The 12,500-nt window shown below is 47.0% G+C and overlaps 3 non-coding genes across 3 annotated transcripts in view; all 3 read right to left on the minus strand.

Annotated features, from left to right (window-relative positions):
• Positions 1-28, minus strand: part of LOC132915791 (large subunit ribosomal RNA) — a 4,151-nt gene extending 4,123 nt beyond the window's left edge. The window contains exon 1 of the ribosomal RNA XR_009659965.1: positions 1-28. This exon is cut by the window's left edge and continues 4,123 nt beyond it. This is a non-coding gene — a ribosomal RNA (large subunit ribosomal RNA).
• A 2,221-nt stretch (positions 29-2,249) lies between these two features.
• Positions 2,250-2,404, minus strand: LOC132915782 (5.8S ribosomal RNA). The gene has a single exon (XR_009659956.1). It is a non-coding gene; the product is annotated as a 5.8S ribosomal RNA (ribosomal RNA).
• Positions 2,405-7,077: 4,673 nt separating this feature from the next.
• LOC132915787 (small subunit ribosomal RNA) lies at positions 7,078-9,002 on the minus strand. Its single transcript, XR_009659961.1, has one exon. It is a non-coding gene; the product is annotated as a small subunit ribosomal RNA (ribosomal RNA).
• Between the last annotated feature and the right edge of the window lie 3,498 nt (positions 9,003-12,500).

Below are 12,500 nucleotides of genomic sequence, written 5' to 3' on the forward strand. Positions count from 1 at the left end.
GCGGGTGATCTCGCCTGATCTGAGGTCGCTTCAACGTCACGCCACTAGGCGACAGAGTCTTCTCCCTTTGAAAAAGAAAAGAAAAACTCTGTACTAACGTTCGTGTCGTGTCCGGCTCTCTTCGAGAAAAGCAACGTGCGCGTTCGATAGATAGATAGATACCGGCAAAGCGGCAGAGAGGGTCTTATTTTTTTTATCTCTCCGAGAATCGCCTCAAAGAGAAAAAAAAATAAAAAAAAAGAAAAATTCGAATAGAAGGAGAACTCTATATATATTATTAGAGTATCATCGGAGAATCGTTTTATGCATCTCTCCAAAGTGCCACTTCGTTCGTCGCATCGAAAGACTCTCGCGAGACATCCGTTCCCGCGTCCGGTTCTTTAACGCCCGTCCTCTGTGTATCTCTTGTATCTCGATATATACGCACCACGATGTCGGAAGTACGTATATCTCCCTCGGCCGTTTCTCTAATTTTCGACTAATTCCAGAGCGGTTCCTTGTTCTCGCCTGTTACTGCTGGCACAGAGATCGAACACGCGACGGAGACACTTTTCGTGCCCGTCGGTTTCTTTGCTCTGTACCAACGACGAAAACGCATGGGAACGCTCGCAACTGGAACGTCGAGCGAGAGCGTACACCTTGGGGTGGTTTAAGAGCATTCTCGGGGACTGGACGACCGGCGCGACGGTTAGGATGCGCGGTCCAGCGATATAGACGACGAAGAGACATGGGATGACCAACGATCTCTTTTCACACTCTCTCTCTAAAATATATACTCTCGGAGCGACGAAATCGCTTCAAAGCAAAAAAAAATCACACGCGCGTAACGTCGTACGTACACGCGCGTGTATACCTCGTCTCTTCGATCTCGAGTCTTTCTCGAGCCTCTCCAAAGGGGATCGTTCTCTTCCTCTTGCGCGATCTCTCCGTGCGTGTCAGAGCGATTCCTTCTCGCAGGACGACGAAGACGACCGTCGGCGACGAGAGATCGAACAACTTCGTAACGGACTCGCGTGCGCATCTACCATCGGGTACGGAAACGCTGCGCCATCACCTTGAGCTTTCGTCCAATAACCCACGCGAGAAACCGATCATAGACACACGCTAGATACGCACAAGCTTTCTTTATAATAAGATTCCGACGAACGTGGCTTTGGGCCAGGTGCGCGGGCAGAGAGATACGCGACGACGGGGAAGAATTCGTCCCGATACAAGTACGCGTACTCTCCGATCTCCGGCGCAACGCTGGGGATCATATCTCCCTAAGTCATCAGCGTTCGAAGAATCTCGCTTGTGCGTTCCCGGATCTACGGCAACTCGTTGTGTCGTGAGTTAAAAGATTTACCGGCACAGAGGATGATAAACGCAACGACGACCCATCGATGCGACGGTCCTCGTTGTCTTCTCTCTCGTCTCGATCGTCTCGCGCCTGCAGAATACTACTCTGCCGCACGAACAGACGGAGTGGGCATTCGATCCCTGGGGCTGTACGAGCAAAGCGTCTCGAGAAAGGAGACGGTGATTTTGCTTCTTTCGAAGGTTTCGTTACGCCACCAAGATTTTAGAGGTTTGGGTAATATCTTGGTTCTCTCTTCTCTCCTCTCTCCACTAGAGTCACACAGCCAGTAAAAATCTTTGCTGCTGCTTTCTCTCAGTCTCGCCAAAGAAAAATTCATTTAAGACGACGTCGGGGGCGCGGACCTTCGTGCGAAGACCGACAAAACGTGACAGAGGCTGATACAAAAACAAAAAAAAATCGGCCACGAGGAAAACTTGTGCGTATGATTCGATAACCGCGTGTCGACAACGACGACGGGGTTCTCTCCGCTCTTGTTCGTATCCTTCTTCTTGCGCTTCGTCCGACTCTGAAACGTTCTAACGCGAACGACGGCGGGTTGTCAAGGCAAGAAGGGACAGAGAGAGACAGAGGTAGGTTGTGCACGAGTCTCCCGTGAACACGATAGATCTTGTATATTTGTATCGAGAGCGTGCCGACGATTTGCCACACGGCTTTCGACACGACCGCGACGAACGCCGACGAACGTCCAACAATCGCTCGTACGTCGCAGTACGTACGCCTCGACTGCTCTTTTATTTCGTATCCTTCGCTTGGGCGCGCTCGTCCACCGACTCTGAAACGTTCTAAGACGAACGACGGCGGGATGTCGACGAGGCGGCAAGAAAGGACAGAGAAGAGACAGACCGAGGAGCAACGATACGCAACGCAAGCAGTCTTAGGTTTACGTGAGCAACCCTCAGCCAGGCGTGGTCCAGGAATTGTATCCGTGGACCGCAATGTGCGTTCGAAATGTCGATGTTCATGTGTCCTGCAGTTCACACGTTGACGCGCAATTAGCTGCGTTCTTCATCGACCCACGAGCCAAGTGATCCACCGTTCAGGGTAATCTTTTATGCATTTTGCCATTTTTGTGTATATGATACTCAATGTACTCTGTACTCGAATTCTCGGTTCCGAAGAAGCCGATATCCGACACGTCCGACCAACGGGAATCGGATCGGCGGAAGTCGCCGTAAGATCGACGACACGAATGTTCCGAAACGAAATCGGCGGACTGCGCGACGAAACACGCGCCCGCCGACCGGGCGTAAAGTTCTTTGAAACCGTCGAGATCGAGGCTCCGTTCGTCAGGAAACGACGGGGATGTACACCCGATTCTGAATCCTCTGTACAGCACAGCGATCTCGCGAAGAAACACGCAAGGTGGCTAGCCCATGGTATCTCAAGATATATGGATCGACGATAGATGCGTTCCTCTCGTCCGATTGTTCGCAGCGAAAAGCCGGCGAATCTCCGTCGTTCGGGCATAACAAAAAAATGGGACGCACGGTCGTCGTCGTAGTAGTCCTCGCGCGGTCGTTTCTTCCCAATATCCAGAAGCAGAGTTTGAAAAACTGTTGCGACGGCACGGGGCATTCGACTCACGACAACGAGGATACTACGGACGGCCGGCGTCCCCTCTGATTCGACAAGATTTCTTCGTTCGTTCGGGCATAAAAAAAAATGGGACGCGCGGTCGTCGTCGTAGTAGTCCTCGCGCGGTCGTTTCTTCCCAATATCCAGAAGCAGAGTTTGAAAAACTGTTGCGACGGCACGGGGCATTCGACTCACGACAACGAGGATACTACGGACGGCCGGCGTCCCCTCTGATTCAACACAATTTCTTCGTTCGTTCAGGCATAAAAAAAATGGGACGCGCGGTCGTCGCAGTAGTCCTCGCGCGGTCCTTTCTTCCCAATATCCAGAAGCAGAGTTTGAAAAACTGTTGCGACGGCACGGGGCATTCGAGACTCACGACAACGAGGATACTACGGACGGCCGGCGTCCCCTCTGAACGAACTTTGTTCGTTCGTTCAGGTATAAAAAAAAATGGGACGCGCGGTCGTCGCAGTAGTCCTCGCGCGGTCGTTTCTTCCCAATATCCAGAAGCAGAGTTTGAAAAACTGTTGCGACGGCACGGGGCATTCGACTCACGACAACGAGGATACTACGGACGGCCGGCGTCCCCTCCGAACAAACTTTAGGGTCGTTCGGGTGTTAGAAAAATTCGATGGCACGCACGGTCTTCGTAGTTCTCGCGCTGTCGTTTCTTCCCAATATCCAGAAGCAGAGTTTGAAAAACTGTTGCGACGGCACGGGGCATACGACTCGCGACGAGGACATGGACTACCGGCGTCCCCTCTGAACAAACTTTGGTCGAGATCAGGTGTTAGAAAAATTCGATGGTACGCACGGTCGTCGTAGTTCTCGCGCTGTCGTTTCTTCCCAATATCCAGAAGCAGAGTTTGAAAAACTGTTGCGACGGCACGGGGCATACGACTCGCGACGAGGACATAGACTACCGGCGTCCCCTCCGAACAAACTTTGGTCGAGATCAGGTATAAAAAAAATTCGATGGGACGCGCACGGTCGTCCTCCTCGCGCGGTCGTTCTTCCCAATATCCAGAAGCAGAGTTTGAAAAACTGTTGCGACGGCACGGGGCATTCGACTCACGACAACGAGGAAATAGACGGCCGGCGGTCCCCTCCGAACGTACGGCGACCACGACGGCTAAAGCGCGAAAAATCGCGACGAAAAGGAACGCATCTCCGTTCAGGTGTGTGTGTGCGTTTAAAAAAAATTCGATAGGACGCACGGTCGTGCCGTAGTCCTCGCGCGGTCGTTTCTTCCCAATATCCAGAAGCAGAGTTTGAAAAACTGTTGCGACGGCACGGGGCATTCGACTCACGACAACGAGGATACTACGGACGGCCGGCGTCCCCTCTGAACGGGTCGACGAGACGATGGTAGATGAGACGAACTATAAAGTTCGGTTGTTCAGGCATAAAAAAAAAATGGGACGCTCGGTCGTCGTAGTTCTCGCGCGCTAGTCTTCTCTTCCCAATATCCAGAAGCAGAGTTTGAAAAACTGTTGCGACGGCACGGGGCATTCGAGACTCACGACAACGAGGATACTACGGACGGCCGGCGTCCCCTCTGCATCAACTTTGTTCTTTCGTTCAGGCATAAAAAAAAATGGGACGCTCGGTCGTCGTAGTTCTCGCGCGGTAGTCTTCTCATCCCAATATCCAGAAGCAGAGTTTGAAAAACTGTTGCGACGGCACGGGGCATTCGAGACTCACGACAACGAGGATACTACGGACGGCCGGCGTCCCCTCTGCATCAACTTTGTTCTTTCGTTCAGGCATAAAAAAAAAATGGGACGCTCGGTCGTCGTAGTCCTCGCGCGCGGTCTTCTTCTCTTCCCAATATCCAGAAGCAGAGTTTGAAAAACTGTTGCGACGGCACGGGGCATTAGAGACTCACGACAACGAGGACATAGACGGCCGGCGTCCCATCTGATACAACTTTGGTCGTTCAGGTGTTAGAAAAATTCGATGGCACGCACGGTCGTCGTAGTTCTCGCGCTGTCGTTTCTTCCCAATATCCAGAAGCAGAGTTTGAAAAACTGTTGCGACGGCACGGGGCATACGACTCGCGACGAGGACATAGACTACCGGCGTCCCCTCTGAACGAACTTGGTCGTTCAGGTATAAAAAAAAAATTCGATGGAACGCACGGTCGTCGTATCTCTCGCGCTGTCGTTTCTTCCCAATATCCAGAAGCAGAGTTTGAAAAACTGTTGCGACGGCACGGGGCATACGACTCGCGACGAGGAGATAGACTGCCGGCGTTCCCTCTGAACGAACTTTGGTCGATGAGGTGTTAGAAAAATTCGATGGTACGCACGGTCGTCGTAGTTCTCGCGCTGTCGTTTCTTCCCAATATCCAGAAGCAGAGTTTGAAAAACTGTTGCGACGGCACGGGGCATACGACTCGCGACGAGGACATAGACTACCGGCGTCCCCTCTGAACGAACTTGGTCGTTCAGGTATAAAAAAAAAATTCGATGGAACGCACGGTCGTCGTAGCTCTCGCGCTGTCGTTTCTTCCCAATATCCAGAAGCAGAGTTTGAAAAACTGTTGCGACGGCACGGGGCATACGACTCGCGACGAGGACATAGACTACCGGCGTTCCCTCTGAACGAACTTTCGTCGATGAGGTGTTAGAAAAATTCGATGGGACGCACGGTCGTCGTAGCTCTCGCGCTGTCGTTTCTTCCCAATATCCAGAAGCAGAGTTTGAAAAACTGTTGCGACGGCACGGGGCATACGACTCGCGACGAGGAGATAGACTACCGGCGTCCCCTCTGAACAAACTTTGGTCGATCAGGTGTTAGAAAAAATTCGATGGGACGCACGGTCGTCGTAGTTCTCGCGCACATCGTTGCTTCTCAATATCGAGAAGCAGAGTTTGAAAAACTGTTACGACGGCATGGGGAATACGACCCAAGACGTGAACATAGACTACCGGCGTCCCCTCTGAACGAACTTGGTCGTTCAGGTATAAAAAAAAAATTCGATGGAACGCACGGTCGTCGTATCTCTCGCGCTGTCGTTTCTTCCCAATATCCAGAAGCAGAGTTTGAAAAACTGTTGCGACGGCACGGGGCATACGACTCGCGACGAGGAGATAGACTGCCGGCGTTCCCTCTGATCGAACTTTGACTGTAAAAGTCTTTTCTCTCTACCATCACTCGCATATAATATATATATCTTTTCGGGCCAACATCCACTCTATGCGTTTTCTTTCCTGGTTACCCGATCCACGAGTACGATACGTACAACGTGGTTTCGTTTGCAGAACCACCTTCGTATATCGAACGCCGTTGAGACGAACGACAACGAAACGACACTCGAAGAGCACACGCCCTATGGGTAGGAAGCTCGCGCAGAGACTTCGTTCGATCCCAAAGAGGAGTCTTCGATATGTCCCGTTGCTAGGAGGAGACACAACGCAACACAGACCACGAAATATAGAAGAGGTTGGGTGTGAGCAAGATCTCTCCGACACGAGGCACTTTAGAGATTTTAGTTGTAATATTATTTGTTCGTTCGTTGGGTTTCCACAGTGCAAAGACGAAATACGAGATCGTGACGGCGGGTCTTTCTGTCTTACGACCTCACGCAGGCGCCTCGACCGGCATTTCTCCAATACACGTGGTTTCCACTTTAACTTTTCATTATATTGTATTATATTTGCCAAGTTCCCTTTTTCGTTATTATATATGTTCGTTATTATTGTTTGCCCCTTTTTGGTATTATTCGCAGACGGCGGGTCTTTCTGTCTTACGACCTCACGCAGGCGCCTCGAATAATTTTAGTTTAGTTTCATATATATAATATATATATGTGCATTTGTATTTGCATTTGCAGCATTGGTATATATATCTCTTCTTCCCGATGATCGAGAGAGAGTGCCACACCTTCTCTTCGTATAGTTCCGTAGAACCGGAGGAGTCTGTCTCCTCCTTGTAATTATTTTTGCTAACGGAGCAAGTGAGAGTCAAGCAGCCATAAGGAATATACTTGTCTCCGTAGCCAGTGTATTTGTCAAAGTATATAGCTTGTGAATACGTCGTATATACTTTACGGGTCGATACAGGAGGAGTACGGCTCCTGACCGACCCTCTCATCATGTGTTAAGTCAAATTCTTTGTGTTTATGGTTCTTTCGTTAATGATCCTTCCGCAGGTTCACCTACGGAAACCTTGTTACGACTTTTACTTCCTCTAAATGATCAAGTTTGGTCATCTTCCCGGTAACATCGGCAATGCTTATCACATTGGCCGCGCACCAGTCCGAAGACCTCACTAAATCATTCAATCGGTAGTAGCGACGGGCGGTGTGTACAAAGGGCAGGGACGTAATCAACGCGAGCTTATGACTCGCGCTTACTGGGAATTCCTCGTTCATGGGGAATAATTGCAAGCCCCAATCCCTAGCACGAAGGAGGTTCAGCGGGTTACCCGGGCCTTTCGGCCAGGGAAAACACGCTGATTCCTTCAGTGTAGCGCGCGTGCGGCCCAGAACATCTAAGGGCATCACAGACCTGTTATTGCTCAATCTCGTGCGGCTAGAAGCCGCCTGTTCCTCTAAGAAGATTTATTTGTACGTTGGTAGTAAAAACCCGCCGACCGAAGCCGGGGGCCTTCGAGATACCATAAGTTACGTCTATTTAGCAGGCTAGAGTCTCGTTCGTTATCGGAATTAACCAGACAAATCGCTCCACCAACTAAGAACGGCCATGCACCACCACCCACCGAATCAAGAAAGAGCTATCAATCTGTCAATCCTTCCGGTGTCTGGGCCTGGTGAGGTTTCCCGTGTTGAGTCAAATTAAGCCGCAGGCTCCACTCCTGGTGGTGCCCTTCCGTCAATTCCTTTAAGTTTCAGCTTTGCAACCATACTTCCCCCGGAACCCAAAAGCTTTGGTTTCCCGGAAGCTGCCCGCCGAGTCATCGGAGGAACTTCGGCGGATCGCTGGCTGGCATCGTTTATGGTTAGAACTAGGGCGGTATCTGATCGCCTTCGAACCTCTAACTTTCGTTCTTGATTAATGAAAACATTTTTGGCAAATGCTTTCGCTTCTGTCCGTCTTGCGACGATCCAAGAATTTCACCTCTAACGTCGCAATACGAATGCCCCCATCTGTCCCTATTAATCATTACCTCGGGGCTCCGAAAACCAACAAAATAGAACCGAGGTCCTATTCCATTATTCCATGCACACAGTATTCAGGCGAAGGTAGCCTGCTTTAAGCACTCTAATTTGTTCAAAGTAAACGTATCGGCCCACCTCGACACTCAGTGAAGAGCACCGCGATGGGATATTGGTTGGACCGCCCCGCGAGGAGCTAAGCCCACCGATAGGACGTACCACATAATGCCAGTTAAACACCGCGAGCGGTGAACCGACACTGTGGTACACAAATTCAACTACGAGCTTTTTAACCGCAACAACTTTAATATACGCTATTGGAGCTGGAATTACCGCGGCTGCTGGCACCAGACTTGCCCTCCAATTGGTCCTCGTTAAAGGATTTAAAGTGTACTCATTCCGATTACGGGGCCTCGGATGAGTCCCGTATCGTTATTTTTCGTCACTACCTCCCCGTGCCGGGAGTGGGTAATTTGCGCGCCTGCTGCCTTCCTTGGATGTGGTAGCTGTTTCTCAGGCTCCCTCTCCGGAATCGAACCCTGATTCCCCGTTACCCGTTACAACCATGGTAGGCGCAGAGCCTACCATCGACAGTTGATAAGGCAGACATTTGAAAGATGCGTCGTCGGTGCTAGATGACCGTACGATCAGCACAAAGTTATTCAGAGTCACCAAAACAAACGATGGACGGACGGACGAGCCATCCGCCACCGATTGGTTTTGATCTAATAAAAGCATTCCAACCATCTCTGGAAGGAATCTGTTTGCATGTATTAGCTCTAGAATTGCCACAGTTATCCAAGTAAAGTTAGGTTACTATCCAAGAAACCATAACTGATTTAATGAGCCATTCGCGGTTTCACCTTATTGCGGCATGTACTGAGACATGCATGGCTTAATCTTTGAGACAAGCATATGACTACTGGCAGGATCAACCAGGGATCTTACTTAGTAGTACTCTCCACATAATTTTATAAGTTCTCCGTGTCGTAGGTGGGACGTAACACCGTACGACGAGACTTATATTATATATACGTCTTGTGGATGTTCGACTTTATTCGTCGAACTCCACCGTGGCCGTTACGAAGGTCCCCCAAAACTCATCGAACGCCACTAAACACAACTTCGTATAGCTGCTTTTATTCTGCGTAACTTTCACAGCTTTTTATTCTCGTAACTTTTTATTAATACCATACTTTCACAGGATCTTGCTTCTATATACAATAAGCATAATATTCCCTTTTTCGAATATACCCTGACGGTTTAAGCACGTAAACTGCGCGCTGGGCATACCGTCTTTCTTAAGAATATATTCGCTATACTTCCATAGAACACATCTTCCAAGAGAAACGCACAACCTAAGATAGGAAGCACGCTCTCCAGCCAATTTAATATGTGCCGGCCTTCTGTCGCTATAAAACTCTGCCGGCACAAAGCATATGAATCGATCGTCGCAGACGATCCAGCATGAATACGTACTCAGTTAGTCCAAGCGCAGTGCCCTAACTTATAAAGTTAGAGCGAACCCACGCAGGGCACCAGCTTCCCGACTAAGGGGAACCTTGCCACGATATTTGGTCATTACGTCCAGGACAGCGACCCGCGGCGCAGCAGTGTAGAGAAAGAACCAAGACAGAACGAAGGAACAGTCGAGAAATAGCGTAAAAGTACACTAAGACTCGAGGAGCGGTGACTGAATTCTCAACCGAGGCCGTAGAATAGCCACACGCCCAACGCTGTTCCGTCCGAACCGTCCGGCTCGACGTGTCTCTTATAGATACCAAGGCGGCGGCCGGCAGGTCGGCGCCGGCCGGGCTAGCGGCCGCGCGCTTACCGTGACAAACCTCCGTAGCAACGTCCAGTCGGACTTAGTCGCTGGAGCGCTCGGTCACTTCGAACAGGTAAAGTACCATTATAAAACATCCTATCGTGGAGATATTTTAACGCACGGCTAATTAATATATTTTAAACACGTTTTTATCAAAAAATTTAATTTTTTTTTTTTTTTCAAAATCGCATCAGTAAACCACCAGTTTTAACGAACGCGGACAAAAACCACCTATTAACTCGATTAGAACGCTATAAAATAACGAGAAATATGCAAAAAAATATATACCTTGTAACGTTAATTAACGAAAAAATTGCAAAAATATCCCGGTCGTGTCACTTCGACGGACCCTATTTTTTTAAAAAATTCGATAAAAACGCTTAATCCAGTCGTATTTAATAGAGATATAACCGTTTCTGTAAAAATATTTATACCTTATAACGCTTTTTAACGAAATAACTCGAAAAAACCTTTTCGGACTTTTCGCGCGGCCGAAATTTTTCTAAGTCCCAACGTCCGGATCGAGTTTGCGACTAAGTTCCACGTCCCGGGTGTGTCGGTCCATTTTTTTTTTTCGTTCCCGCGATGAAATAAACGCTTAATCCCTACGTAGAATCGAATAATATTGCGATTTATGTAAAAATATTCGTACCTTATAACGCTTTTTACCGAAATAACTCGAAAAAACTTTTCGACTGAAAATTTTTCTAAGTCCCTACGTGCCGATGCCGCGCGAGACTAAGTCCGACGGTCCGAGTGGTCGCCGTACAAAATTTTTTTCTAAATGAATTGGAACAAAATAAACGTTTAATCCACACGTAGAAACGAATATTATTGCGATTTATGTAAGAAAATTCATACCTTATAACGCTTTTTAAGGAAATAACTCGAAAAAACCCTTGAAATGAAAATTTTTTTCTAAATGAATTGGAACAAAATAAACGTTTAATCCACACGTAGAATCGAATATTATTACGATTTATGTAAGAAAATTCATACCTTATAACGCTTTTTAACGAAATAACTCGAAAAAACCCTTGAAATGAAAATTTTTTTCTGAATGAATTGGAACAAAATAAACGCTTAATCCACACGTAGAATCGAATATTATTACGATTTATGTAAAAAAATTCATACCTCGTAACGCTTTTTAACGAAATAACTCGAAAAAACCTTTTCGGACTTTTCGCGCGGCCGAAATTTTTCTAAGTCCCAACGTCCGGCTCGACTCTGCGACTAAGTTCCACGTCCGAGGCGTGTTCGTTCTCATTTTTTTAAAACTTTTTCAGGATGAAATAAACGCTTAATCCCGACGTATTACGCGTTTCTATCGCCTTTTATGCAAAAATATCCATACCTTATAACGCTTTTTAACGAAATAACTCGTAAAAACTTTTCGGCCGAAATTTTTCTAAGTTCCAACGTCCGGCTCGACTCTGCGGCTAAGTTCCACGTCCGAGGCGTGTTCGTTCTCGTTTTTTTAAAACTTTTTCAGGATGAAATAAACGCTTAATCCCGACGTATTACGCGTTTCTATCGCCTTTTATGCAAAAATATCCATACCTTATAACGCTTTTTACCGAAATAACTCGAAAAAACTTTTCGACTGAAAATTTTTCTAAGTCCCTACGTGCCGATGCCGCGCGAGACTAAGTCCGACGGTCCGAGTGGTCGCCGTACAAAATTTTTTTGTAAATGGATTTGAACAAAAAAAATGTTTAATCCACACGTAGAATCGAATATTATTGCGATTTATGTAAGAAAATTCATACCTTATAACGCTTTTTAACGAAATAACTCGAAAAAACCGTTGAAATGAAAATTTTTTTCTAAATGAATTGGAACAAAATAAACGCTTAATCCACACGTAGAATCGAATATTATTACGATTTATGTAAGAAAATTCATACCTTATAACGCTTTTTACCGAAATAACTCGAAAAAACCTTTTCGGACTTTTCGCGCGGCCGAAATTTTTCTAAGTCCCAACGTCCGGATCGAGTTTGCGACTAAGTTCCACGTCCCGGGTGTGTCGGTCCATTTTTTTTTTTTCGTTCCCGCGATGAAATAAACGCTTAATCCCTACGTAGAATCGAATAATATTGCGATTTATGTAAAAATATTCGTACCTTATAACGCTTTTTAACGAAATAACTCGAAAAAACCGTTGAAATGAAAATTTTTTTCTAAATGAATTGGAACAAAATAAACGCTTAATCCACACGTAGAATCGAATATTATTGCGATTTATGTAAAAAAATTCATACCTCGTAACGCTTTTTAACGAAATAACTCGAAATAACTTTTCGACTGAAAATTTTTCTAAGTCCCTACGTGCCGATGCCGCGCGAGACTAAGTCCGACGGTCCGAGCGGTCGCCGTACAAAATTTTTTTTTAAACAAATTTGAACGAAAAAAACGTTTAATCCACACGTAGAATGGAATTATATGGCGATTTATGTAAAAATATTTGTGCCTTATAACGCTTTTTAAGGAAATAACTCGAAAAAACCCTTGGAGCGAAAATTTTTTTCTAAACAAATTTGAACGATAAAAACGTTTAATCCATACGTAAAACGTCTTAACATTCCTATTTATGTAAAAAAATCCAT

This window comes from Bombus pascuorum, unplaced genomic scaffold (assembly GCF_905332965.1).
Source record: "Bombus pascuorum unplaced genomic scaffold, iyBomPasc1.1, whole genome shotgun sequence".
Classification (NCBI taxonomy): Eukaryota; Metazoa; Arthropoda; class Insecta; order Hymenoptera; family Apidae; genus Bombus; species Bombus pascuorum.